At 37.6% G+C, this 27697-nt stretch overlaps 1 long non-coding RNA gene across 7 annotated transcripts; it reads right to left on the bottom strand.

Annotated features, from left to right (window-relative positions):
- Positions 1-308: 308 nt before the first annotated feature.
- Positions 309-25782, bottom strand: LOC116515922. Of its 7 annotated transcripts, none has more exons than XR_004256285.1 (7): positions 25695-25782; positions 19481-19642; positions 15197-15368; positions 11078-13177; positions 9399-9502; positions 4130-4188; positions 309-3767 (listed from the first exon to the last, which is right to left on the bottom strand). It is a non-coding gene; the product is annotated as an uncharacterized LOC116515922 (long non-coding RNA). The 7 variants fall into 7 exon arrangements; XR_004256289.1 differs by having other exon boundaries at positions 11078-11117; XR_004256293.1 differs by lacking the exon at positions 25695-25782 and adding an exon at positions 24281-24323.
- Positions 25783-27697: the final 1915 nt, after the last annotated feature.

The following is a 27697-nucleotide window of genomic DNA, read 5'->3' as shown; positions in this document are numbered from 1 at the left end:
ATGGGCAGTAATGGGCAGGCTCCATTACTGTCCCAAGTTGAGGACTACTTAACAAATTGAAGCAGAGGGATTTTCTTTAGGATTTGTCAGTTTAACAAAAGTGATGAAGACTGGGTTTGTTGATCAGATCTGCTTGTGAAATTGATAAGCTGGGTTAAAGAGAATAAGGGGGGCAGCAAATGTTGGATCTTTAGTTCCTCCAAAACTCAGTGGGTTGCTAAATCATTTTCTTCTTTAATTACTTATAACAAACATACTACAAGGAAAGAAGGTTGGTCAAAGTGTACATTCTCAATTTGTCATCTGTCAAAAATTAGTACCAAGACACCTAATCTGTGAAATAGAAGCCTGGTAAAGCAGGAAAGGCTGCCCTATTTCTTTGGCTACTTGTCCAAAGTTTGATGGCTGATCTGGTTAAAAGGAATGGAGGAGACACAAAAAAAGATCAGCTTTGTGAGTAGATGACCAAAGAGTTGGCAACTGTTCCTCAAGATGGGAATGTGGGCCTAAGAAGAGGAGAAAGATTTTCCACATGCCCTTTCTGAACATGTCAACTGTTTATGGTGCTACATTTGAACCCCAGTTTGGTACTATATCAAAGTAATGCTAAATCTATCCTCTAACTTCATTTTACACACAGGTTGGCAGTTAACCAATACTTGTTCATTTCTGTACCCAAGGCAGCAAAGATGTCCGGCAGTGTTCAAAGTAACTGGACATCCATTCTAGGACAGCACTGCCCATCCTCACATGAGATGGGTTAGAAAAAACTATCCTAAACCTCTGTCTATCTAAACAACATCTGTCTAGTTAACAGCAGCTAGCAGATCATCTTCTTAGTGGTCAAGAATAAAAACAAGAATAAAATAAAACTCATTTTTTTGGAGTCTGGAACCTTGCTGGAGAAAGACGAGATGTCAAAGGCTGAAAAACGAACAGCACTCATAGCAGACAAATTTTGCTGTTATAGAATTGACAATGCACTCAGGGACACCAGACGGAGAGTTGAAGGTTTATTACAGGAAATAGGGAATAGAGACATTTCTTTTCTCTTTTTGGAAAAGGAAACCACAGACTGACAACAAGACTCACAGAGTAGATTTTGCAATGAAAACTGTTCTGCTAAAGAACTTCTCTATCTACTGGAATAAAGGAACGCATTATGAAATTCTACAACCAATCCTGGTATATCACTATTGTCCTCATCTACGCAACCACTTTTGCAAGTCTAGACAAAGACAAGGAAGCTTTTTACGAAGATCTGGACCAGAGTATTTGAACAAACCCCCATCAGTCACAAACATATCATTCCAATTGATTGGAGAATAGATAGTGACAACTGGGATTGGGTTCTTTGGAATTAAGGCTTGAGAAAACTAAATAACAATGTCTTGAAGTTTCTGAGCAAATATGCCAACCACAACGTGTGTATTATTAACACTACATTCAAACATGCGAACAAGTACAAAACTACTTGGATGCATCCCAGGTCCAAACACTGGCACCTACTTGACTATATCGTAGTTTGTTAGTGTAATCTTAAAAATATGTCACCATCATTCACACCATGAGAGGTGCTGAATGCTGGACAAATCACAGGCTGGTCCATTCAGTCCTCAATATATATATAAAGCATTATTATATTGCAATTAGAACTGTCAAAAGTCATTCAACATCAGTAGACTACAAGATCCAAACCAACACTTCCAATATGTACTTAATGAAAAATTCTCTGACAATATACTGCTTGTGGAAACCTGTTCCGAGTTGGAATGACATTTAAAAGATGTCATTGTGCAGACTGTAACAACTATACTTTAGATTGCAAACTTGAGCATATCAAGACTGGGTTGATGAAAACCACAAAAGCACTTCAGCGGGCCTCCAGGCCAAGAACAAGGCTCCATGGACCAGCAGAACAATCCATTATCTATCTCAGAAAAAGACAAGCTTAAGCATTTGCATCCAAAATACAGACAGAATTGTGAGTAAAGCAGGATCAGTGGTGACAGAGGAAGGCTGAGCAGGTGGAACATTATGCAGACATGCATACCACCAGAGAGTTCTTCAACATCATAATGTCAGTTTATGGTCCTTCTAAATCAGAATGCTCGCCCTTGGGCACTGAAGTAGCTGCATACTAGAGTACTCAAGCCACACAGCATCTGTACCTCCACAAAGTTAAATGTGTACAGAGCTATGGTTATCCCTTCCCTCTCTATGGTTTGAGCCCTGGACTCTGTGTCAAAGTTGCATGCAAAAACTGGAGAAACTTCACTTGCATGCTCTCCACTCCATCCTGAGCATTTGTTGGCAAGCCTGTGTCTCCAACCTGGAGGTCTTGGATTGTGCAGAGTCCACCAGCATTGAGCTCCTGATTATCAGAACCTAGATGAGATGGGTCAGACACATCATTAGAATGGATGACTGTCATGTGCCTTGCCAATTGCTCTACAATGCACTGGAGTCTGGGAAGAGATCACAAAAGCACTACAAATATGCTTGAAAGAAACTCTATACCACTGGGACATCCAGCCAATGGAACTGGAAACTAGAAGCTTTTGAAGGACCTGCTGGCGAGCCCTGTGCTATGAAGCCTCCACTAGCATTGAAGACAGGCACTGCCAAAAACTGAAAACCATGAGCAACGTCACAGAATAACATCCCCAGTTGCTACAAAAATGGGACTTCTAGTGATCCCATAGTGGCAGACTCTGTTCAGTGGTGAAATCAACTTATCTTCGCTACCAGTTCGCAAATGTGAGTGCATGCACATGCACTCACTTCACTCACATATGCCATCTCTGCGCTTGCACAGAGCATCAAAAATGGGACATGATGATGGGCGGAGGGCGAGCTTCTCACCACCACTGCTACAGTTCACCCAAACTGGATAGAACCGGCTGAATTGCATCACTGTTTGTGTGTCCAAACTAGGATTGAAGACCCATCTTCATATGCACAGATGAATTGCACAACAGTAGGCCTTCTTTGAACCTGAAAGATTACCCTTTATAATTGCTTTTACATCTGAGCACCAAGCTTGTATTTAAAAGTAACCCAGGTAACAGCCGACAGGGAGCATGCTCAGTGAGAATGCAGTGAGAAAAGTTAGACATTTCTGCTTGCAATCAAGCATCTGGTAGCTTTTAAGTCAGGTCATTTTTAAATGTAGTTTTAGCATTCTTCCAAAAAAACTTGCAAACCAGTACTTAATAAACAACAACAGATCACCTGTACAGTACAAATACAAGCTGTGAAATAGTAGACTATTTTTCTGCTTCACCTTGAAACCTCCCCAACCATTATCAACTGTTACACGGCTGTTCAAGGTTTGGAAATGGAGGATTGGCTTGGAATGGGGAAAAGCCAAGTCTGAAATCTCTCACTAAAAACAGAGTATTTTCTGAAATTCTTGTGTTGTGCTATCTTCTGTGTAATAAATATTACCAACTTGAGCATTGAGCACTGAGACACTTTGAACTTTGGTTTAAGTTTCCAATCCAGGTTGCCACAAAAAAAAAAGGTCTTATGAAATGGTACTTTTAACACTAGAATAGTTAAAGGTGAAGTAATGTTGCTCCGGGCAAAAGGGGTGGAGGTACAATAAAAACAACATGTGAAAAATCATAGAAAAGTAGTTACAACAGCATGTTTGGGCTGTGGTTACACGCAAGCAGGATAAGGTCATCAGCTTGTTTCTCCATTGTTATTCCTTCTGGCTCTTGAAGTTTTGAATTGTGACATAAGAGAAGCTGAGAAAATTGCTGTAGTGAAAATTAAAAAAAAAAAGAATTTTATAAACTAAGAGCATTTGCCAGTGATTTTAGTTTTAATGATTTGGTTTTAATTTTGGAGTATCTTTTTATATTATTTAAAACAACCATATTAATGTATATGATTAAATTAAGATGAGAAAAATTACATTGTAATGTTTGGGAATAATTTCTGTGGTAAAAATGAATATGTTACTAGAATGTTGTTCTTATTTTAGTTTTCTGTTTTGAAAACTGATGTATCATTTAAACTGTGGCAAAAAAGACAAATATAGATTTATATGGCAAGGGAGAAAAAGGCTTAAATATAAGATTCTCCAAGATAAAAAAGAAAAGAGGAGGATTGGGCTTACCTGATTTTAAATTGTATTTTGCTGCCTGCTGTTTGGTTTGAGTGAAGGAATGGCTGTTGCTAAGAAATAAGAGAATTTTAGATTTAGAAGTTCATGGTCTGAAATTTGGGTAACATAATTAGCTGTGAGATGATCAAATTAAAGTACATGTAGATTTTAATAATCATAATATTAGGAATTTCATATATAATTATGAAATAGATACAAACCTGGGCTATGCCTGGAAACATCTTTCAGCTCAAGAAGTGTTTTTAATAAAAAAAGAAAGAAAGAAACAGCAGGCAAAGAGAAATGGGTAACATACAAAGACTAATACAGAAAAAAGGGGCTTAAGATAAAATTAAGAGAAAAATTGACTTCACAGGTATTTAGTTTTCAATGGTTCTAATATGCACAATTAAGAGAAAAGGTTTAATATAGGTAAAAAGTTCCAGGAATATAATGTGATAAAGCCAGAGGCAGGTTGCTGCCGGTTTGGCACGAGTCGGGCGAACCGGTAGCGGCAGCTGGAGGTTCTGCCCACTCGCCCGGACTCTTCTGCACATGTGCAGAAGCATCGTGCACGTGTGCGAGCATGCACGGTAGCGCGTCCAAACCGGTAGTAAAAAATTGGCAACCCAACACTGGATAAAACATAATTAGAACATAAATTATACACAAATAATGAATATGTGATTGTAAATATATATATTTTTGTTGAGATTTTAAATGGAGAAACAGGGAGTTAAAGACTGTATGGTAAAATGGGCAAACATTTTGATTATAATATTCAAATTGAAGAAAATGTGGTTAAAAGGCATGAAATTCACATTGTGTTACAATTTAAAATAATGTTTTTTTAGGTGATGTACCATTGGTATATGACACCAGCGAGAGAGAGAGATAACTGTTTTTTCAGAAATGGCTAAATTAACTTATTTGGTTAAGAAAGAAACTTTAACTACTTGTATAAAAATAATCCCTGGAAATTCTTCATGGGCTTTTGTCTGAAAATAGATACATGAACTGCTCAGCTTAGAATTTATTGTCTGAAAACTTTTGTTTATAGGAAAAATGGAACTGTGATATACAATATGGAAGGGTGGAATGGTAATTGCTATGTCTGTAACTGTTGCTAAGAAGATTAGAAAAAGCTTCTTCAAATGTCTTTGTTTTTCTTGTTCCTTTTTTGTTATTCTTCACTTTTTTATCCTTTTATAATCTTTCTTTTTCTTTTCTTTTTTTAATTTCTATGTTTCTATACTTTTCTAAAATTTTTGTGAAATCTTTTTTTAATAAAAAGTATTCACAAAAGAAGAAAAAAGAAAACGCCTGACTTGTTCTCATTAAATGATAGTTAAATAATTGAATTAGGAATGTATTAATCATTAAAGCTATTCCAAGATAACACTTCATCTTTTAGCAGATTAGAAACTGATCATGGTTACTTGCATAATTAACTTCATTTTTAATGGTTCATCTTGAATTTATATTATGTAGCATTACAATTTATGGAATTGAACCCTGGTTCTCAGATATTAGAGCTTCCAGAATTGCAAACCAAACTATAATTCTTGTGTATTGATTTTACTTTGTGCCATCACAGTAAAAATACAGGTAGTCCTCCACAGTTTTTTTAGTGAGTGTTCAAAATTGCAACAGCATTAAAAACAGTGACTTCTATGACCATTTTCACACTTACGACTGTTAAGACTTATGACTCTTGACGTTTTATTTCTCATCCCAGAAGAAGCTGAAGAATTGAAGAAACTTCTTGAATGAGAAGTTTCTCATTGAGAAGAATTTTCTTGAATGAATGTTTTTTTAAAAAAAAAATGAAGAAAGTTCAGTTGCCTTTTGAAAAGCACCGTTAGGGCAAGAAGTCATGTAGGGCTTTAAAGATCAAATGTACCATTAGTGTAGGTTGATATTATGCAATATTAATATCATACCAATAGGTGGCAATTTAGGTGGCAATCATCTTGGAACTCAATGAGATCTATATTTCTGCACTATAAATACTGGATTGTGAAGTTAAGCTATTAATAGGATATGTACTTCAACTAAAATACATACATTAATAGGAAATCTACTTCTATTGGTTCATTTCTCAGAACGCTTCTATTACAGAACACGTGAATACATAGCTTGATCCAAGAAAAAAGCATGCAATTTACTTGGGAAAAGGTGTGCCAGATTTTTATCACTCAAGAATGTAACTTGCATTATTTTTTACAGGTATTCACTGGATGTATACCTTTAATTCTGCAAACGAATACATTTGCAGAATTCAATTGTATTCAATTAATACATTAATTGAATTAATGTATTAATTGAATACATTAAAGGTATCCAATGATGTATTCAAATCATCGAACATAGTGGCTAGAATAAATAGGCATAAACATAATAAGTTAATTCAAATGCAATCAGACATGTAAAACCCAACTAACGTGTAGATAAAATGCATACATTGAGGGTTTGAGCCAAAATATGCCCTATTTCTGTCAATTGTTCTCAGTTCAGTTTATTTGGGGCATCTTTACAGCTCTATCAGATGTAAAAAGGATCTAGAAATGTAACATCTGACCTACTAAGCATCTGCAAAGTTGCTTCTTCTGCAAGTGGGTGGTTAGTCACATCTACAGGCCTCCCACATGATTTATCTAGACAATGCAAAGCATCATGACACCAAATCTCTTCAACTGAAAGTAGCCAAGTGCACAGTTGGTAACCATGGTAGCTGCAATTACTAAAATAAATTACAAAGCAGCGTGCATATGGATTTGTGGCTTTAGATTACACTCACTTCCTTTTTGAAGGGCTACATTCAGTTCTGTTCATAGATTCTGACATTGGCAAAGCCCACATCATAGAAATTGGAAAGCTATGTGCATGCCATTCCTGGATTTACATGAAGAAATAGAAAAATACATTTACCTATAAGGCAAAAATATAGGTATATAGGTATTATATTATATTATTTCATGGCCACATGGCAAATTTTGTTTTAACTGTGGAATGAATATGAAAAAATAAGTAAAATTGCCAGCTCTTCAGTATTGCTACTGAAAATTTACCTAAAATAACTAAGTTCATATTACCTTCTGCCTCTTTAGTTTGGCTGCTATGGACCCTTATCCACCAAGGTTCAATCCATTTTGACTAATGGTTGATAATTTTACATGCTGGATTTTCAATAGGCTATATTTTATAATACCAGTTTCTAATAAACAGTCAACACATTGTTCATGAGTGCAACATCTCTGTGCTCAGCATCCCAGGCTATGCAGGTTAATCATACTGGACTAAAAGTATTAGCAGTGTAACATTGATACAAATAGCCCTCAATTTATGACCATACTTGAACCTGGAATTGTGGTAGTATGTAATTGATGTCATAAAGTGGGCATCGACCAATAGAAATCAATTTCCCTCAATAGGTGTTTTTTTTTTCTTTTCAGAAAGGAGAAGTAAATGCCAGAAATAGGCACAAAAAAAATCACAAATCATGTTCACGTGGCTGCAAGATGCTGCAAATGGTCCTAACAGTGAGCCAGTTGCTAAGCACCCATATACAATCATGCGATTGTGTGTGCGTGTTTAAGTGTAGCCATTATAATTCCAAAAACAAGTCCTAAGTAGCTCTCCGGAGGTCTATTGTAATTTCAAAGAGTCAAACACCAAGGGCTATCTGTATAATTAACCCCAACACTTCAGTAATTCAGGAAGACCCAACACATATCACCAAATTGCTTGAGAAGATAAGAATGTAGCTGTATCCATCCTAGATCCAACTTAGTACAGCGTTTTCCTTTTCAAAAGCTAACCTGAGATGCCCAAAGATCAGGAGTTAGAATGATCACCTTCCCTCCACTGTTTTCTTTTAACACATGTAGGAACAACTGCTCTCCCTAATTGGAAGGTAACGCTAAGTCCTAAGGTTTATTAGTCCTTCTCCTCCATTAGGTTTTGCTAACACCATCTCCCATTCTTCTTCCAAACTTTGTGTTCCCAGTCATCTGCATAATCAGTGACAGTGCCTTCCTCCTCATTTTGTATCCAAACAGTTTCTTAAGATATGAGAATAGTAATTACTGGAACAGTAATAAAAAACCTCTGGCAAGTAGGAGTTTTCACTCTTTATTAGTCAAGACAACCTGTGCAAACACAAGGCTGCTGGTTTTGAATAATAAGGCAGAATAAAGATTTCATTTTTAAGTCCACCTATGCTCACGGCAGCTTCTCCTAAACTACAAATATGCTCATCATCAACTTAATATATAATCAGAATGAATGGCTGCAGTAATTGCATTGCCTCAGAGCATTCCTGAATTGTTGGTGCGAGATTAACAGAGACTGGAAAATGCTTCACTTTTTAATATTTATTATCTGTTCATTCTTAGTATGCCATTGTATATACAGTTTGTAGCACTGGGCAACATCTGCAGTCTGGTATGTTTTGGTTTCAACTAAGCCCATTTGAACTTGATAGACAGAATTTGCTACAATTCCCCCCTCTTTGGGTGGGGGGGAAGGATTGCAAATATCTTGGTTCATCCATCAACTAATAGCTTGGATTTTTAACAAGAGCTCAAAACGAGGAGAAAGTCCTTTTTGTACCTACTATCCAAAATCCTAGAATATATAATTTGCTTAAACATGGTTTAATAGGAAGTTTCATCAAACTCTCAAAGGAAGAAAAACACAACAAAAATAATAGGCTATCAATGATCCAAAATGATCACTGATGCCTACTTTCCCCTACCCTTTTGCATTATTTGAGAATCTTCCTTTTCTGCTTTTTAAATATTATTACAAATATGTCCCAAAGGTGATTTTTCAAGAGGCAACTGGATTTTTTGGTTTTCCTTTGAAGGCGTTTTGCTTCTCCTCCAAGAAGCTTCTTCAACTCTGACTGGATTGTGGGGAATGGAAGGATTTATACTCCTTGCAGACAGGATTTATACCCCTTTTCTGCAAGGAGTATAAATCCTTCCATTCCTCACCATCCAGTCAGAGCTAAAGAAGCTTGTTGGATGAGAAATGAAACATCTTCAAAGAAAAACCAGAAAGTCCAGTTGCATCTTGAAAAAGCACCTTTGAGACCTGATGACTGAGAATCTCCCTAGACATTACAAATATGTATTACTACTGACTACATAATCTCAGGCAAGAAGATTATGGGTAAGGGAGAATAGTATACCATTATATTATAGCCAAGGGCATCTGTACATAACTAAAAAGGATCAAGGCTTTGATAACCCAATCACATCCTCCCCTAATTGACCTGAAAATGTCCTCATTGCAATCATCAGACCACCAATCAGATTGGGACAAGGACGTCACAAAACTAATCCAGAATGGCTTCCCTCTGAATAATAACTGTGGTTCCTAAGTGAAATATAAAAAACAAGCATTGTGAGGTCATAGTACTGATTCCGAGTGAGGGCAGCCACTGTATTTTATAGGAACAAAAACATTTGTTACCATTCAGACTTTTTCTCCACCAAAAAAGGTAGAAGATGAAGTGTTCATTGTTTGAAGAACTTCCCCTTCCCAAGTTGAATTCAGTCCAGTTTAAGATCTGATTAAGCAAATTTGTAAATATTATATTGCAATACATGTGTGAATTAATTACACTGTCTTTTCCTTCATGGCTCTTACTGTTACGGTATTTTAATAGCCATGCAAACTCTTTTAATTTCTTTCCTAAGCAGCAGTGCATCTGTCTGCAGTGTTGTGATTAGGGGACACATGACTGGTCACTGCATCTTGTTTTAATTACTTCTCCTGGTATGTGCTCAGCAAGAAGTCTAAAGGATTTAAGATTGATTTTCAAATTTCCTTTTAAAGTCAAAATGAATTGATTTTAGTCTGGCATATGATTATTTCTACTCAATGGAATAAATTCTCAGTGTGTGCTTGTGTGTATGCATAAGGTATATGTGTTAAAGGTATACATGTATACAATAGAGATTTTATTAAATATTATAATTGCAAGAGAAAAAGTAATACAATCTAAAAAGGAAGAAATCAAAGAAAGAAGTACAGAAAAGAAAAACAGGGAAAAAAGAGAAAAAGAAAGAAAAGTAAGAATATTGTAAAGAAAAAATAAAAGCAATATATAAAGAAGTTACTTCCCACTTTCATTACAATATGTGTAAACAATTTTTGTAATTTATCTCCTCATCTTAAAAGACTACAAAGGATCTCTTCATCCCATTTCCTACCTCTTGTCTATAAAGAAATTTATGAAGCACTGTCATTCCAGCCCTGATGTCAGAAAAATCCATTAAGGGTTACCAGAAATAGCAACAAATTTTTAACAACCCCTTTCTGTAAATTTATTATAGGAAAATTGTCAAGGTCACTCTTTTGGTTCATTGTTTGTATATCCATTTTAATTATTAAAACACCAGCAGCTTTTTTTTAATAAGTGTAATACAAAAAGACAGTGAAATGTCTTTTTTCATGTCATCTTGTAGCCTGTCATTTGTAAATCCACTTTACACTCAATTTTGATTTTGTCAAGTAAAACTTGTTCCTCTTCTAGAATCCCTTTAAGACTCTCTTTTCATAGGCAATGTCATGTCTGCTGACATTAATATTAATTCTTAAATGCATTTTTCAAAAATATACCTCAATGAGTCCAAGGTTAGAATATTTTAGCTTCATTCTATAATTGCAAGTTTATGTATTCTTTAATTGCAATCTTTAATTCCCTCTAGTGTCCAATTTTTAAAATCTTATTTTTAAAAAATGTAAAAAAAAAAAAACATTTCCCCTCAAAACTAATCAAATCCAAATTCTTATTTCAAATTTATCTGGAACCTTAGTTCATTTGTAAGTTTCTAAAATCAAAGTTTTAATCACTCTTTCACTGTTTATTCCAAAAATATTTTTTAAACTTTTTTTCTTAAACTTGCAGTTAAAACTTACTTTCACTATGGATTGAAGAAAACTCACCTAATGCTATCCAACTTGTTGAGCCAAAGGTTCCAAATAACTGAAAAAGAGTTAATAAGCCATTTCAAAAAATGACTAGAAAAGGAAACATGAAAACTTGGTGTCCTTTCAAAAGTATGGACAACAGTTTGAGCAAACAATTCCCTCGGCTGCCAGAGCTCTAAATCAACCAGAGAGTGCTATGTGGGCAATCTCCTTGTCCTCTCCTTGTCTGAAGAGGTTTTGAAGAGCCAATTTACCTACCAGCTCTTTAGTCTGCCATTTCTTTCTCCAGAAGCCTGGGACTAACTTCTCAGTAATTGAATAAATAAATCCTATTGTTCTAGTCTCCCAAATAAAATTTAGTCCCCCTAAATAAAAATGAGTATTTTTATAACATATTACTTCTCGCAAATTAATATTGAATGCCTGATTATTAAACTTGACAAAAAATGTTTATAAATTCTTCAGCATTTACACTTCTTACATAAATAGCAAAAAGATTCTTTTTTCTTTTTTTACTATTTGGATTGATAGGCAAGCTTCTTCTGCAAAGTTTCTAGTGCCCATTAGCTAATTTGACTTGGTCTGAAAAATAAAGTACACATTATTAAATGTGAACGAAGGTACTAACATTTCTTTTTGTTCTTCCACTTAAGAGCATCTATGGGAAACTGTTATTTTGAGAGAACCATTGACGCCAATTGAAAGGTCCCTAGGCTGTTCTACTAAAATTTATATCAGCTTCCCTCTAAATTTTTTCTTCATTACAGTGTTTCAGGCCCATATTTAAATAGGCAAGAGTACAGAGAGTTAATAGATCCTTGAATATAGGTCACTTATGTTCAAGCTGTAGGTTTGCATGCTGGACAGTATTGGAAATTGGCCACAACTAGAAAATGGGAATGATATGAGCTAATTGTTTCAGTAGATAAGCTCAAGGCCTTCTACAGTACCAGCTGATGCAATTTGGATCAAAGATTATAGATTGACCTCTGATGTCATCTGATTCTTTTGCCCAGAAGGATTCTGGATTGTTATGGGAACATTAAAAGTTGAAGGGCTTGCTTTTCATTCTACACAGCTCTGCTAAAAGAGAATGCAAGGAATTTGATTCTAATCTGCAAAGTTTTCAACCCAAGATCTTTTATGCCAACAAATACTTATTCACTCACTTATTTAAGAAAATACTTTTTAAAGTAGAACAAAAGAATAAAACAAAGATAATAGCTGAGCACAGTAATAGGTGGTACAGAAAACAAAACAAGAAATAAACTAGGGGAGGGAAGGAAGGTATAAAGCTAATACATATTAGAATAATTCAATATAAAACAGTATCAGGTCTTTAAAAAGTAGTTAAACCTTGACTCCCAGAAACATATTTATCAGATTTTCATGGTGTTGCCATTCATCTATTTCTTAGTTGTAGGTCAGTCCTCTGTCCAATGTAAACTCAAGAAAGCATACCAATTATGTTAAATTAAATTCTGCTTACATATCAAAACAATCAAAATAGGAGTGGATTTTTTTAAAACAGCGAACAATAACATTCCATGGAAATGGAACACAACCACATATTATTTAAATATAGTAAAGGGTGGGGACTAACCTCCCTTGGAAAATAAATTCATAAGAAAGTGTGTTAAGTGTATATGCCTTTATCTAATGATATGGCCGTTTCTTCAAATGCAGAAAAGTGTTCTTTGTAGATGAAGAACAATTAAATAAGACGGTAGTTACTTTTTGTTAGTCTGAATGTGTTCTTTGCTTGCAAAATCCTGTTTCACTTGATAAATGTTCCTTTCTCTTGAAAGCAAACATTCTCAGAGAGTTTCCATATTCTCCAGGAAGATATAACAAAACAGCTAAAAATAAGAAACTGCAAAATCAGGTCTTTTGCTTATAAATTTTCAATTACTGCTGTTTCATTTCAATGGAATGGAATTGGAAGATAAGTAAAACAAGAGACAAACCATTGTTTAAACACTGTTAAAAGACACTTCAGGTTGATATTTGTACTTAAATATCTTTTGTTTTTTAAAAAAATCCCTCTTTCCTCAAATGTTTTGATGAGTCTGTTCGTTCCTGGTAGAGAACAGGCTGAAAGGACTCAACAAGAATCTGGAAAGCAGAGAAGAGAATGGAAACCAGTTGTAAATTCTAAATTAGTTCAGAAATGTTGTAAAAAGGCTTTGAAAACTTATGAATTAAAAGCCATCTGAGGGGAATCTTTACTAAAACTCCTGTTGCAATGAGGTGAAACAAAAACAAAATAAGATGGGGCTGTCCAAATACAAAGTAGACCCTGTTAAATCTTATGAGATTTTGAACAAAAATATCCATAAGTTGTTTAAAAATATATATTTTCTACTCAGTACATTGAGCTGTCACTTGTCACATCACTTCAATGTCTTCACCTCTTTTTTAAAGACTTAAATTCACTTTGGACATATTTGCAGCTGAGGTCTTTCTGTATTATTCTTTCCAGTTCTTGTCCCTTATTTATAAAAAAAAGAAAAAGATAAAATCCCCCAATCCCTTTCCTCCCCCCTCCTTTCCTTCTCTCTCTCATCTTTTTGAATCAGCAGTAGGTATTGCTTTTATATTCTTACATCATTTTCTTTATCATTATTTCTACACATCCATTTTATTTCTAACAAAATAGTCACTACTGGGTGTTTTTTAGATTAATACCTTTTAGTATGAAATATACAATCCTTATTTAATTGTTGCAAAAGATTCCCAGGACCACAGAATTTTGAAAAAGAAAAGCTACTTAGCTTTCCACAATTTGGTGACCTTAGAAATTTGTGAAAAAGGTAAATTCCATGCTGGAGTTCACTAGACAGATTTTTTTTAAAAAAATAATAATATAGTTTTGATAATACATTAATAATATATCCATTCTTGTTAACATCTTCTGTCTTCTCTTAGCATTTGTGATTTTTTTAAATAATAATTGTGTTCATATGTTAACTGATTTTATGGTCTTTCATATGTCTCCCAGAGACACTTTTTGGTGAGATGGGCAATCATATGAATTTAATGAATGAGTGAATAAATAAACAAATAAATAAATTACTTGGAATATGGTGTTACCCTTTTGCAACAGATCAGGATACTTTTAGAAGTATTTGGATCCGTATTGATGGTGAGAAATATGTTGACACATCTACTTTTGGGGAAAAAAGGAAGTGATATTTTTGACAGCTGAATTCTTTGATACTTAATATGTCAAATAACACATTAAAAATAAAAACCAAATCAGAAAGCATCAACTCCCTCTCCTCCCAAACAGCTATGGACTGATGAATGCCAAATATGATTATCCAAGTAATTGTGGAAAGACAAAATGGAAAGAGGATCAGAAGGGAATGGACTGAAGCTGGCTGGCTGGAATGCTGAATGCTCTTGGGTTGGAAGATGAGCAACGTTTTGTCACAGACCCATAATTCAAAGTGTGCCTTACAGAGAGATTATTGTGATAGCTCCTCTATCTGTCATTGTATGCTCTCAGTATTGCAGTTTAAAAATATTTCCACAATCCTGATCAAAGTACAGTTTCTTGAAATCTCTGGCTCTGGGAAATTGACAAATCATACCAGAAAGAACATCAAGGCTGTGGTAACTCTTTGCAGTAAGAGATTGATAGCAATACAGTTGCTGGTTCACTTTGCACCTTTCAGTAAAGTTTCTGTCTGTATAATATTAATTCTACAACAATACACTGAAATTGTGGTACATATGTTAATGCACTGGTCCCCAACCCTTTGAGCACCAGGGACCAGTTCCGTGGAGAAAGGTTTTTCCACAGACTGGAGGGGGCGTGGTTTCACATGCTGCCTGCATCCTGTAGATGGGGCTGCACTTGTTTGTGCGATATATATATATATATATATATATATATATATATATATATATATATATATATATATATATATATATATATATATATATATATATATATATATATATAATTTATAATATGACATACAAAGAATACAAAAATAAATATTAGGGAAATAAGGCATTAACATCTACCCTCAACTTTTTACTTTTTCATAATAATATAAACTAGCCATTTCTATAACAACAATTCTATCTAATCAGTAAAGCCCCAAATCAAAGTTTTTCACCTACCACAAAGTCCAGAAGTGGTTTCCAAGTAGAAATAAAGATATTTGTGGGATTTTTTCTTTACTCAGAACAGTCAATGTAGCCACCTCTGCTAACTCCATCAGTTTTTGCAGCCATTCATCCATTGTGGGGATTAAGATGACCTTCAATTTTTGGGTGTAGAGTACTCTTGCTGCTGTCAACATATATAACATCTTCCATTAAACCCAAAAGAAAAGTCCCTGGCTTTCTTTCTATATTCATTTAAAGAATTTTCTGTATTAAGATATGAATCCTACTCCAATATTTCTTTGTTTTATCACACATCCACCATAGATGATAAAAAATCCCTTCTTTACATTTATACTTCAACATTCATTGAAGTACCTTTATGCATTCTTGACAATTTATCTGGAGTTAAATACCAACCGTGTATCATTTTATAGAACATTTCTTTTAAATTATAGTTTAATGTAAACTTTAAACCTTTATTCCACGTATTCTCCAACTGTTCAAGCATTACATTATACCAAGAATTCCTTGCCTATTGAATCATACAATGCTTTACTTGTTCATTTTCCAGATTTAAATTCAACAACACTTTATAGACTTGAGTAATAATATGTTTATCACTACCACACAGTAGAGTTTCCAATTCATTTTTAACAAAGTTAAACCCAATGATTCTTTTTTATCTGATTTAAATCTTTCTTTCAGTTGTAAATATGTAAACCAATGACAAACGTGACCTTCTGATTCTAGCTCCTCCTTAGATTTGAGGGTAGGGTACCCTGAGTTAAAAAATATTATTTTACCATGTCTAAAAACAAAAGCTTCCTGTGAGGAAACCCAAAGAGGCAACTTCATGGAAAACCGTGTTTTATATTTATTCCAAACTCTCATAATAGCATGCCTGACAAAATGATTGTTGAAGTCAACATTTACTCTAATGTTGTCATACCATAAGTAACCGTGCCAACCAAATCTTACTTTATGACCTCCTAAGTCAAGTAGTCTCTTATTCTAAAGGTTCAAAATACCACTTCAAATCTGGTACAATAGTAGTGGGTTCCGGATCCCGTCACAACTGATGCGCTGCAACAGGGCTGGGCGTCCTCGATGGCCACGTGCACTGTGCATACATATGCATGCCACCACCCAGCAACACACAGCTGCTCAGTGGAGGTTGCACAGGCACCGCACGCTGTGCACTATATACAATTAGCCCATTTGCATCAAAAAGCAGTAAGGAATGTGGGCGGGCGGTGGCCCAAACAGCCCACCTTTCCAACACAGTAGCCGCTGCTCCCAGCTACCACCGGTATGCCCGTACTGGGCCATACCTCCAGGAACCCACCACTGTGGTACACCCAGACCCCCTCTTTTCTTAGCATCTTGCAGTGGTCTGTATCTCCAACCTTTTTTTTTAATTCAAAAGAACAAAATATTTTACAATACAGTGCTGGTATTGCAAAGTCTCTAGAGTACTGATGCCAATATGAAAAAGGAATAATATTTAACCTTCTGGGTGAATTGTTAATTCAAAAAAGAGGAAAGAAACAGGGCTATAAAGGCAGGAAACTTTTCTGAGATCTTGAAAAACAAACATGTCTCAGATTTGGAGGAACAACATCCAATAAAAGCACGATATGCATTTTATTAGTGCCATGGGACATATGCTACCTACAGCCCTCATGTTTTGGTTTATCTAAGAAAGCTTTGGGAAATAAACAGCATGCTCTGAAAGATGATGAAGATTTCACTATCTATTCTCTGGTTTTATTTGTCCTTTTTGCTGTAGTCTGAGGGAGGAAAACAACATCCGTTGTCATGGAGAACATTACTTTAATCATAATGAAATCTCTGGGCATGTCTGCTCTGTTCTTCTGTATAAATAATTGCCATGAACTATTTTCATTGTAGTTTGCAGATTAACACATTAGGAAAAATGTCATAAACCTGCTGGAAGTACACTATGATCCAAAACAGGAGGCATAAGAATTCTCACATTTTCTCATATTGTTCCACTGGTAGATCAGCTATAAGAAGAGGGAAGAAAGCTCTCCACATCTACCAGAAATTTATAGAATACAGAATAATGGAAGGGACCTTGGTCCAGTCCCGTGATGGTGAATCTATGGCACGCTTGCCACAGGTGGCATACAAAGCCTTCTCTGTGGGCACATGAGCCGCCACCCCACTCAGCTCCACTGCGCATGTGTGTGTACCTCACACCAAACAGCAGTTTCTGGGTCTCTGTCACGCATGCAGAGGTTGTGTGCATGCACGGGGGACGACACAGGGGAAGCGGGGAGGTTAGGCAGGCATGTGGGGGGGGCACACACGGGGACCCATGCATGCATGCACAGGAAACAGAGATTAAAAGAAACTGAGAAATAAGCAATAAAAGGCCAGCTGACTATCCCTCATGATCTTCTGAAACTGAGAAGAGGAGTGGCAAGGCTGCTGCAAGTTAAAGAAAAAAAATCAGAATACTGTTAAAATGGATTAGCATAAACACATGCCTTCCCCCATCCCCATTAAATGCAATTTAGACCATCAGGTATCATTAGATGTACAAAGATGATCTATGTGTATCTGTATATGACATTTATCATTCATAATTGCATCAGTCCTTCTGCTTTTTGATATTTGTCAGGCTTTATTTTGAGGAATGTTTCAATACTGTTAACAGCAAGTTTCTAAGCTGTCCAAGTGAGTCATTTACTCCCACACAAACACATGTTGATTTAGCTCCTGTTGTGTTGATCCATTAGGGGGAAAAAATCCTTATTTTTTATAATGATTACTATTCTATACATCTCTAAGCAAAGGTCTGAAAGTGCTTCAAAAATAGCATTAAATTCAAATTTCTCAAACTTTCATAAATAGCAAGTTTCATGATCAACAAAGCAATCATATACAAGCTAAACATATTTTGAAATTAAAACTATGTTAAATATAGCTATAACAGAAGAAGAATTCCCATGTATGTATATATATAGCAGCTCAGCCAGTTGTGTTAAGATTACAATTCCCAGATTTCCCATCCAATACAAACTTTGAGATGACCCCCAAGTGTGGAAGATAAGGATATAGAAGTGTAGTTTAAACCTTTCCTTTAGGGACAGTGGGGATTTTTTTTTGGTGGGATAAAAAGTGAAGATATCCATTTGAAACTTGTGACTTAGGTGCCCCTTAGTCAGATTCAGCTCCTTAGCAAACATAAAGATTGGCAGTGTAATGGATAAGGCAAATTTCGTGTCTCAACCTTTTGCCAGCACTATCTCATAGCTCTTCTAAGGACAGTGTTGTAATCTCTTTGATCCCCTTTCATCCACCGTCTTCTGCATGTAGTTGCCAATCATAGTCCATCTGTTCATCTGTTTAAAGCACATACTCCAAGTTTGTGACTTCCTATTTGCTAATTATTGTCTCAGGGGGAGTGTTCATTCCTAATTTCTCCCAGGATTGGTTGTTTCTTCTGGCTTGCTCTCATTTTTGCTGAATGTTCACCTTGTATAGCCATGCATTAGCAAAAACAAGTCCGGTATTTTACTGATTCAAATCTTTGTCAGCCTTACCTTTAAAAAACTTGTCTAAATTTTCTGGTTGACTTCTGTTGACAGATTAATTCCCACTTTATTTATCCATTCCACTGCCAATCTTTATGTATTCAAGGCCCAAGGAGGAGGGGGCACACTTATCGATTCCCTTTAGTACAGTGGGGTGGGTTGTAGGCGGTATGCCCCACTGCGGGCGTACCGGATCCTGCCCAGAGTACTGGGTACCGTTCTGGTATGGTGCTCTGGAGGGCCCATACGCCCACCCACCCACACGCCTTACCTCTGCTTTATGTTTTTGGCACTTCCGTGCATGCGCAAGGCACGTACAGTGCCTGTGCAACGCTCCACCGAGCAGCTGGAGCATCACAGAGGCTTGTGGAAGCGTCATTTGACTCCACAACGCATGCACACGCTGCGCACCTACATGGGGGTGACTCTGGGCCCGTTCCAACTGGAGCGGTTGGAAAGGAATCTGGAACCCACCACTGCTTTAGTACTATTTTTTGTAGCTTCTAAGCAAGAAAGTCCATATTTACTGATGTAAAGCTGTTCATACTGTAACTGTGTTTTCTCCTTTAAACAGATAAATGGATATTTCATCCATGCTTATGGTTCTCTTATTTGACTATTGGTCTCTTGTAGCTTACTTTATTACAATGTGCACCCAGGGCTGGGATCCTACCAATTTAACGACCAGTTTGCTGAGTGCTGCACGTGTGTGTGTAGTTTAGAGAAAATGTACCTTCCGGATTGCTGCTTGGGAAGGGAAACAGCTGGGCTGGCAATCCACTCTACTGCGCGACTCAGCTGAGAAAATAACAGTAGGTAAAGTGCAGGGGCGGGCAGGTGATTCCACTTGCTAGTTCACTCCCAGCTGGTCTTTGGAGCTACTGGTTTACCTGAACTGGTCCAAACAGATAGAAACCCACTGTTATTTTCCTTTATTTGTTGACATTCTTGATTGAAATATTTTCTTGCATTTATTCTTATTTGATTCATTCTTTACTGTTGCTTAAGTCTTTCACTTTCTATCTTTCACTTTCTATCTTTGTCTAGCTATTGTGATAACTTATTTTGAAAGCCATTTAGATTTTTTCCCCTATCTGACATTTTTGGTTGGTTTTTTTCCCGTCCTTGCTTATCATGGACATTTAAATTTTACATTTAAATTTAAAAATAAGATTTACATGGTGCACAGAAGAAGCATTGATTGATTATGTAAAGGTCATATCAATCATGAGAAAAAGCAAAACTAAAACCCAGGTTTGTAAACAGCTAGTAGAGGATACTGTAGGGGGAAAATGCTAGATATGTTACCCTGTTTCCCTGAAAATACGACAGGATCTTATTTTCTTGTTACCTACAAAATATGGCTCGGCCTTTATTATGGGAGGAGGGTTTATTGTTTTGGGGTTTCTGGGCAGCTGCTCTCTTGCAAGCGGTCTCCCAAAGAGCCGGGCACAGCCTCATGGGCGAATGGCTGTGTTGCGCTGTCGAGCAATGCAACACAACAGCCATGAAGTGACCAGGCTCACAAACAGCCACCCAGCAAACCCCCTTTGCAGCTGGGCACAGCACCATTCACTGACCTAGGGGTATCACCTAGCTGCGTGAGTGCCTGTTCGCCGCCACTGGGCTCCCGCAGCTTGGAGCCTTCCAAATGCCAGTGAATGGCGCTCTGCATAGAGGGGGGGGTGCACGAGCGGCTGTTCCAGCGGCTGTTCTCTTGCTCACCTGCCTCCCAGCCTCACGATGCATGGTCCAGCTCTCATTATGGAGCCAGGGCATCTCCGCCGCCCCCGCCATCCCAGCCTGGCTTTTTCCGCGGCTTTCAACCCAAGTCTTTTGGCAGTGGCCGCTCTGGGTGCACGCTCTATGATTGTGGGCCAAGTGCCTGCAGAGCTCTGCCTGGTCAGAGGTGGAGGGTTGTCCAGGGGGCTTAAATGCGGGAGGGGGCTTTTATTTTTGCCCACCAGAAAAATGTGCCATGGCTATATTATGAGGACATGTTGTATTTTCGGGGAAACACGGTAGTACATTCTCTTCTCAAAGCTTAGTTACATCCACAGTCTTTGTATCTTGTACTCTCTCTTCTTTGCAGGTGCATTTACTTCCTCTCAGATATTTCCCAGAACTCTCAGATCCATAACATTAGTTCATAAGTCTCCCAGCATTTTCTATTATCCTCACCTTTCCTTTCTGAGAAAATTATTGTGGTTTCATTTATAATAAATTATTAAATTTGCCTTTTCCAATCACACTGCAATTATCCCTATTCCCAGCCAATAGGCCATGATTGCTGATAGTTCTTGAAGTCACAGTTCCAACAAATGTGAAAATGGGGGAAAGCTGATTAAACAGTGGGATGAAATCAACATACACTTCAGGAAGTCAGATGGATCTATTCACAGCAGGGGACTTTTAGCTTTTGAAGGTTGTTCATCACTCAATATGTTCACATGAGAAATTTATCAGCCATTGTTTAAGCAGCACATTTTAATGACTGGGTGAGTGGATCATCTTAAACAATCAGATTAGACAAGATCTATCAAACTGGGGTAATTTTGCTTCAGATCATTTATCAAGCTGACTACATGCAAACATTTTTCTCTGATCATTACAATAGCAATGGAATATGATAAACAAGCTTCTCAAGTCTCTGCTATCAAGGACATTACCCTTTCATCTAATATAAGTACTATCCTTGGCTAGGAAAAACATCTTGAACAGCATGTTCGAACTGTGTGAACTGAATCTAATAGCATTGTTGCAATAAAGCAAGCTTGCCTTTACCTTATTGCAGTAATTAAATAGGCTGTGAACAATAATAGAGTTCAGTCACTTTGCACCATTGAAGTACACCTGCCTGATTTCTATTGTTTCTTATTCTCCTTCCATGAATGACACCATGTTAGATCTGGCCAAAAATAAATAAAATAGTGAAAGGAAGAAGTTGCACTGTGAGAGAGGTAAAGAGATAGTTCAGAAAACATTAAACCTCTCCAGAGGAATTCAGGTGTAGAATAAAGTGCATCAAATACACTTGCAACAGTCTTTGCAAAGCCTTTTTTCATTCTATGGTAGTTAAAAAACAAGCAAAGTATTGAAAGAGTGGAAGGGGACAATCAGAGGTGGTATTCAGCCGGTTCAGACTGGTTCGGGCAAACTTGGTAGTGGCAACCTGCGGGTGGCTTGCCCACCCACCCCGGCTCTATATCATCCTTTTTAGTCATGTTTTTAAGCTGGGTGCATGTGCAAGCCACGCCTGTGAGCAAAGCACATGCATGCACATGTGCGGAAGGTGTACATGCTCATGAAGCGAGTGGTATTTGGTATTTATTAGTATTTATAGGCCGCCCTTTTCCCTGAGGGGACTCAGGGCGGCTTACATAAAATGGGGAAGGGAGGGTACAGACAATAGACACAAAACAGTACATAAAAGTAAAAATAGTAAACAACATTCATTCATCATTTGGGTGGGGAGTGGATGTGTGGATGGTGAACTGGTGGTAGATTTATGTGAAACCCACCTCTGGGGACAATGGTATCGGACCTGGGTACTTGAGAGACCGCCTCCTGCCAATTACCTCCCTACGACCAATTAGATCCCACAGATTAGGCCTCCTCCGAATACTATTAGCTAGCCAATGTCGACTGTTGACCACTCGGGGGAGGGCCTTCTCTGTGGCAGCTCCGGCCCTCTGGAACGATCTCCCCATGGAGATTCGGACCCTCACCACCCTTCAGGCTTTCCGCAAAGCTATCAAGACCTGGCTGTTCCGGCAGGCCTGGGGTTGATGAGTTCCCAGCCCCACTCAAATTGTTGCAACTGTTGTGTTGTTTTTAATTTGTTGTTGTATTTGTTTGTGTCTTTGTTTGTGGTTTGTATTCTCCCCACCCCACCTTGTTTGTTAGCCGCCCTGAGTCCCTCACAGAATAGGGCGGCATACAAGTGTAATAAACATACAACATACATACAACATACAATGGTTTCTTCCAGTTTCAAAACGGGGGGGGGGGGGACACTCTCAAAAGATCAGCCTGACATCAGTACTTGGAAAAGATATAGAATCTAGCCTGTAACCTGAGGATATTGTAATTAACAGATTTCTGGAGAACATCAGACTAATTGTATTTCCCTTTCTGGTATAGTTACTGATTTGTTAAATAAGAAATATGCTGTAGATGTAGGATGTTTTTTATTTCAACAGGATTGATAAGCTGATAAGATGGGGAACAGAGACAGCTGTTTGGAGTAAATTTATAGCAGCTAAGATTGAGGAGTTGTCATTGTTGCTAAGTTAGAGTTCTACCACCAGTCCTTAAATTGGTAAAAAAAATAGTGCAGGCATAATATATGCAGTTCTCCCTGGTAATCTTATCATGTCATGGTTGTGAAGCATGCTGTCAACTCTGAAGGTGAGGTGGCTGAAGCCATCTTTTCCTGCCTCATAGTTGCCATGAACTTCAAAAGGGGAAAGGGAGGAGGGAAGTAGATAGACCGGCTACCAGTCAAAACAAAACGTTTTCTTGTGGGAACCAAGGTCATCCCAACAAGTGAAGGAGAGGCATGACCAAACAGCCTCCCAACTGCCTTCATTGGACAATGTGATCGGTGACACCTTGGGTGGGAAATATTTGCTCTTTTAATTAGGAGAAAATCACAGGAAACTTTAGAGCCATAATGTGCCATTATAATGTATCCAATAAACATCTTCTTTGAGGAATCTACCTGCCTCTGAATTCTGCTTTTGGTGGATGCATTACTTGAAACACTGACACCTGCAGGTGGTGATAAACATTTTTAAATGTTCAAGGGCACATTAAGGACAGGAGTTTATGGATTCCCCAGAGTTTATTTCTCTCCTCTCCCACCAACCCCTATCATTGACTAGGGACACATCCAATGTAACTATTGTTAGTGGGGAAGGAGATGGGGTTGGAAACTTTTCATAGGCAAGCAAATTTAATCATCTGTCAAAGCTCACTTTTACTCAGGTAAATGGAAAGACAGTGTTCAAAGGGAACCCAGCCTCACTAGATCAGCTAAAGAGGTTCCTTTGCACATGGAGCATTATCCATAAAAAGGTCTAAACTCATGCTCAAAAGCAACATCTGACAGGCCCAGGGAAAGTTGGATAGGAAGCAGACAGCAGAGAAAAATCTTTCTTCCCACTTTCACAATGAAGTGCCCCCTCACCAATCGCCACTGTTCATTGGTTTTCAAGCTGAACCAGGTCTCTGAGTGAAGGATCAGCTCAGAGATGCAGTAGTTGAAAGGGAGACCTTGACTTGAAAGACACTTCCATTGTCCAAAACAAAATGGCTTTAGAAGGCAATGTTCAGAGAGGAGAGAATCTATCTATGCAAGCCCCAAATGGTACATAGGTGCTTAGCTAATCCAACCAGAGGTTGTCAGATTATTCATGCTAAAAGCCATCCTGTGTGTTTCATACTCAAACAAAATGATGTTATTTAAGTCTCTGCATAGATAAGGATGATTAAAACATCATGAGAACAGAAGAGGGGTTGAAGTTATTACCAGGTCATGTTCATGCCATGGTGGCACAATGGTTAGAGTGCAGTACTACAGGCTACTTCTGTTGATTGCCGGCTGTCAGCAGTTCGGCAGTTCAAGTCTCACCAGATCAAGGTTGACTCAGCCTTCCATCCTTCCAGGGTCAGTAAAATGAGGAGTTAGATTGTTGGGGACAATATACTGACTCTGTAAACCACTTAGAGAGGGATGTAAAGCACTGTAAAGCTGTATATAAGTTTAAGTGCTATTGCTATTGCTATCAACCCTGCTGGAGTTGGACATAGTGGCCAAAGCAGTTTCATTTACATTTATTTCATTTCATTTATTATATTTATATGCCGCCCTTTTCCCCCGAAGGGGACTCAGGGCGGCTAACAAATCAAATCAGGGAAGGGGAGGGGGGTACAAACAAAAAAATAAAAAATAAACAATACATAACAATACATAATTTAAAAACACACAACAGTCATACCATTCAAGATGGGGGCAACAGCTCTTTAGCCCCAGGCCTGTCGGAACAGCCAGGTTTTAACGGCTTTGCGGAAGGCCTGGAGGGTGGTGAGGGTTCGAATCTCCACAGGGAGTTCGTTCCAAAGGGTCGGAGCAGCCACAGAGAAGGCTCTCCTCCGGGTAGTCGCCAGTCGACACTGGCCGGCGGATGGAATTCGGAGGAGGCCTAATCTGTGGGATCTAATCGGTGTAGCGGAGATGATTGGCAGCAGGCGGTCTCTCAAGTACCCAGGTCCAATACCATGAAGGGCTTTATAAGTGACGACTAGCGCCTTGAAGCGTATCCGGAGACCAATAGGCAGCCAGTGCAGCTCGCGGATAGGTGTTACGTGGGTGAACCGAGGTGCACCCACGATCGCTCGCGCGGCTGCATTCTGGACAAACTGAAGTCTCCGAATGCTCTTCAAGGGCTGCCCCATGTAGAGCACGTTGCAGTAGTCCAGTCTAGAGGTCACAAGGGCAAGTTTCACATTTTTACGACCAAATTGGTGCTTTTAATCATAAAATATGCCATAGAAAACATTCAGGAAATGTAACATCTGCTGATAGGAAAATGCAATGGATCATTTCTAGGGCAGCTTTTATAATGATGCAATGAATGCATAATAGATGTCAATCCCTAAGTATAAATATAACTATACATCTGTGCAGTAGAAAGCAACCTGGGTATAATTCATAGGTATTAACTCCAAGATACTAAAACGTGTCCATAGTTCTCATGTACACTTTTTAAAATATTGCATTGCTTCCTGAGGTACATTTTCCATTTAATCATTGTAAACAATATCTTCTCTGACACAACATACATAGATATCTAACAATCACTGACATTTAGAAGTTAGGTTATAAACAGATGAATTGTTATTGGGAATGAGACCTATAAGAGCCTCAATTCAGGAGCTCTTACCTCTGAATAAACATGCTCAACAATGTCCTTTGAGTAGCTATTAGCTAAAGGATTTGCTTTGGAGCTATTTATGTGGATCAAAGGTAAGACTCCCTAGAAACAAAAACATGAGTTCATGGAAAAGGGGTTATGGATGAGGCTGTGTTAATTATTAAAAAAAAGGAAAGAGCTGGAAATGATCAGAGTGTTCTCTAGCAGGTCAGTATCAAACCTGTCTAAATTTATGTGGCCCTGTTTCTATAATACCTCCTCAGCTTTTTGATTGTGAGTTGAATGTTAAACCTACATGATTCTAAAAGATAAATAAATGCTAGTAAAAGCATAGTATTTGTGCCATTTGCATCCTTAAAAATCAGATGGCATAAATGTAGGTTAAATAAACAATTAAATCAAAATGCTACAGCCATCTGAGACTTTACATAGATCTTTGTATGCACTACTTGCAACTAGCCAAGTAGAAGTAAACTCTGTGTAGTTTTCTTGTGTAATTAATGTATCCCAGAAGAACTGGTTCTGAATTTATACTTGCCTCAGAGAAACCAGGATTGCAATAACGTATAGTGAACTATATATTACATATACACTGCATTAAGTATTTGGTTTAGAGTTCTCAAAGTTGCTTTTTGCTCTACAGATATGATCTAGATTGTCATAGACATGTCTATGCAGAACATGTCAGGAGCAGAAGTTCATTTATTCATTTAGTTTTGTTTGATTTGGCTTATATTCCACTCCAATCATGCCTGATTCTAATTAGCTGATCGAGCACCCAAAACAGTAATAAAACTAAAGATAACAATATAAATGCAATGAGATAATAAAATAGCAGAGTAAGCAATAACGTTCTACATGCCAACCAACAATCATCATGCCATCCACGTCAGATTAGATGTCTCCTTCAGCACCTCCCAAACCTGATCGGTGAAAATGTTCCTGCTTCCATTACATTCATGTCATGCCAGAAGTCATGTGATGTCATTGTGTTCTTGTCATGTCAATGACAAGGATGAAGGCCTCTTCGTTGAAGGTTATATAGATTGTAATCCATGCTGATGTGGCCTGAGAGAGTGTAGGGAGGAGATAGAATGACTGGCTTATTCTCTAATTCTCCTAATCCAGCACTTTAACCCACTATATCAGGGGTCTTTGACTTTAGCAACTTAAAGACTTGTGAACTTCAATTCCCAGAGTTCCTCAGCCAGCTTTGCTACAAGTCCACAAGTCTTAAAGTTGCCAAGGTTGGACACCCCTGCATTATATCACACTAGTTCTATGTGCCACTTATGAACTTCTCAGTAATTCCTCTTTTCAAACTTTATGATATGACACTGTGTTCAGAGAGTCTGGGGAATTCAGCAAGAAGATAAATGGGGGAGGGGGAGCAATTAGTAATAGCAACAGTCAATAAATTAAGATGTTATCCCCATTCCTTTTAAATTTCATTCCTATTTGATACCATGGCTGCTGAAGATTCTCAGGAAATAAATTGGCTTTACCTTCTACAAGTCTGGAAATGCAAATTGTTGATTGATTCCAGATCACTGAACAGATCAACAGCAAGGCAATTGGACTGGAACCAATAAAGACCTCTTCTAAAAATATTCCTAATTGGAAAAAGAAAATTAGATTTCTGTCCCAATGTATAATGAAAGCCACCCTGCAGAGGACAGAGTTATAAAATGACATCGGATTATAAGAACCACAATTCAATTTATTTATGAGACTTTTATTAAACTTTTTCTCCAAGAGATCAAATTAGTAGAAAGAACATTCTCCTCTACCTTTTCCTTCAACAGGAATCCTGTGGGCTAATTTAGGCTGAGAAAACTGACCACATCAACCAAGGCAATTTTTCAATGGCTAGAGTCTTCCTAACCTAATCCAATGCCTTAACCACCACAATACATAGCTTCATTATCTTGATATAAAAAGAATGCAAACTTTCAAGAAGCTGATACTTTTATCATGGTGGGCTAGTATACCAGCTCTTCAAGTTTGTCAAT

This window comes from Thamnophis elegans, chromosome 1 (assembly GCF_009769535.1).
Source record: "Thamnophis elegans isolate rThaEle1 chromosome 1, rThaEle1.pri, whole genome shotgun sequence".
Taxonomy (NCBI): Eukaryota; Metazoa; Chordata; class Lepidosauria; order Squamata; family Colubridae; genus Thamnophis; species Thamnophis elegans.
This window is presented reverse-complemented; position numbering and strand designations above follow the sequence as displayed.